The 2706-nt window shown below is 39.1% G+C and overlaps 1 pseudogene; it reads left to right on the top strand.

Annotated features, from left to right (window-relative positions):
- LOC143277755 (uncharacterized) overlaps positions 1-199 on the top strand; it is a 10581-nt pseudogene extending 10382 nt beyond the window's left edge.
- The last annotated feature ends 2507 nt before the right edge of the window (positions 200-2706 follow it).

Genomic DNA, 2706 nt, shown 5'->3' with positions numbered 1-2706 from the left:
CGGCGGCCGAGCCGTGATTCGAACCAGCGCGCTCAGATTCTCTCGCTTCCTAAGCGGACGCATTACCTCTAGGCCATCACTCTATATACACACGTTTGTGCACCTGACAGAGAGGATTTCTTCAGAATTTTGCCAGAATATAACACTCTTATTGCCATGGGTTCTTTTTCAGTGCGCCAAGTGCATGCTGCTGATGTGACCTCACTTTATCATGTCATTTGAATGACTAGTTTCATTTTCCAGTCAAACTTGAGAGAAAGGGCAAGGGCAGGATTCGAACCCAGACCCTCACGGATTCAGTTTTGGCAAATCATATAAGCATCTTAACCATTCTGCCACCTTCCTCCTTGAAGAACCGTCTGCACTGACGCATTCAATCAGTCTGTGCCCATCAGAGAGCCGCTCTTTCCGTTCAGTCTTTCAAGTTCAGGACAAGGCCCGAAAGAAGACAGGAAACAAAACATGGCACGTATAGCCGAGTGGTTTAAGCGTTGGACTTTCAATCTGACGGTCCCGGGTTCGAATCACGGTAACGGCGCCTGGTGGGAAAAGGGTGGATATTTTTCCGATCTCCCAGGTCAACGTGTGTGCAGACCTGCCAGTGCCTGAACCCCCTTCGTGTGTGTACGCACGCAGAAAATTAAATACGCACGTTAAAGATCCTGTAACCCATGTCAGTGTTCGGTGGGTTATGGAGACACGAAAATACCCAGCATGTATGAACCACGACAGAGTCATCGGCAAGTCGATGTTGGTCGTGTAAGGGAAAGAAGAAGAATATGGGTAATGCTGAGTTGTGTTTAAGCCAAAAAGGAGATTTACACATTTCATGTCATTTCCTACACGCCTAAATTGGGTATTTTGTATAATGCATGAACATTTTCATTTAAGTAGGTCCCTGAACTTAGGATACTTAAACAGTAAAATTCCAAAAACATATGTTGGTTTAGTTTTTCCATGAATCATTTCTCTGTACATTTTCTGTTCCCGTTTAACAGGACACTTGCTTCCAAGGGTCTGAGTCAGAGGTGTGTTTGCATGTGTGTATGCGCGTGTGTGTGTGTGTCTGTATGTGTGTGTGTGTGTTTGTTTTGCTTTAATCTTTCAGTTGTATTATTTATGGGCATGGGACTGTATGTGTATGATTTATGTTAAATGATGTGTGAATGAAGTTTTTATAAATGTTCATTTTTCTTTGCAAGTTCGAAGTCAAATTACGGTCACACAAATACACATAGACACAGACACACACACACAAGCAAAGAAGAAAAAAACCACCCTCTCTCTCTTTCTCTCATGCACATCACAGAAATAAAATCTCTCTCTCTCTCTCTCTCTCTCTCTCTGTCGGTCTGAATGTAAAATGTTGATTTTCCACATTGCTCTATTCCTTGACAAAGCTCTTTAAAGTCTGCTGTATGTATCTTTGTTAAACTGATAGTTTAAGTTTAATGTGAGTGTGTGTGTGCGTGTATTCATATGCAGGTATGTTTATGCACATTGTGTGTGTGTGTGTGTGTGTGTGTGTGTGTGTGTGTGTATGTGTGATATGCATGTATGTATGTACATACATTATGTACACATATGTACACATGTATTGAAATGATTGTGTACAAGTTTAAATAAATGTACCAAAGTTTGTGATCATAACTTGCATTGATTACCATGCAGGAAATTATCTTTATGTTGTGACCATGAGGCCCATTCAGAGCTAACTCTCTCTCTCTATGATGATGGTGGTGATCATTCTTCGTTGTAGTAGCAGTGGATGTAGCAGTGTTAACAAAATTATTATTTTTGTATCGTTATCGTTAATGTTGTTATTGTTATTGTTGTCACAAGGACAGATTGGAAGACTGGGCGATGCCTAAAATCTTTATCCTCGAGTAATAAAGTTTTTGAATCTTGAATCTTGAATCTCTCTCTCTCTCTCTCTCTGTCTCAATCTCTCTTTGTTTCCAAAGACAAACTCATTCTGACTAATGTCAAAAGTATAAAACTGTGTATTCTCTGTGATTATCACAGCAGTTGTACATTATTGTCAAACGATTACAAGGGAACGTTTAATCTCATAACATCATCAATTAATAAAGAAAAAAGAAAAACATTCAAATGACCAGAATGCTACCTAAACTGTATCTCTTGATATAAATTAATCACTGAATAATTACAGCTTGTTAGGAAAATGTTAAACAGGTACAAAAATCAACAGAAGAGTGTTAGAAAAATGGCCTGCTTTAATAATACGGAATTGGTTGTAGAATCACTATCGACAAACATCAACTTCTTGATGGTAACCCTGTTTATTTGAAATATTTGTGTTGCTTATAACCCAGGTGCACCTTACTGGGCCATATAATCAGGACTGAAAATTTGTAAATTCACATATCAATCCTGTAAAACCCGGAAAAGAGAGAAAAACCGAGAAAAGAAAATTGAGCCAAAGAACAGTCACATGCATGCACATAAAGCCTGGAAATATGTCTGATGTCGACCATTCTGTCAAATTTTTCACCAAAGGATTTTGTTAATCTGAACATCAACACACCTACACACAATACACAAAATTAGACACACTAACAGGTGTACAAAGCCAAAAAGCACCAACAGGCACTTGATACGCCCAAGATGCAAATGAGAATACTGCATCACATGAGTGCCCAATTATCGAGTCCAGAAACAAGACTAAAAAATAAATATTCAAGG

Source organism: Babylonia areolata, chromosome 35 (genome assembly GCF_041734735.1).
Source record: "Babylonia areolata isolate BAREFJ2019XMU chromosome 35, ASM4173473v1, whole genome shotgun sequence".
Lineage (NCBI taxonomy): Eukaryota > Metazoa > Mollusca > Gastropoda > Neogastropoda > Buccinidae > Babylonia > Babylonia areolata.
The sequence above is the reverse complement of the archived record's forward strand: the minus strand, read 5'-3'. Positions and strand labels throughout refer to the sequence as shown.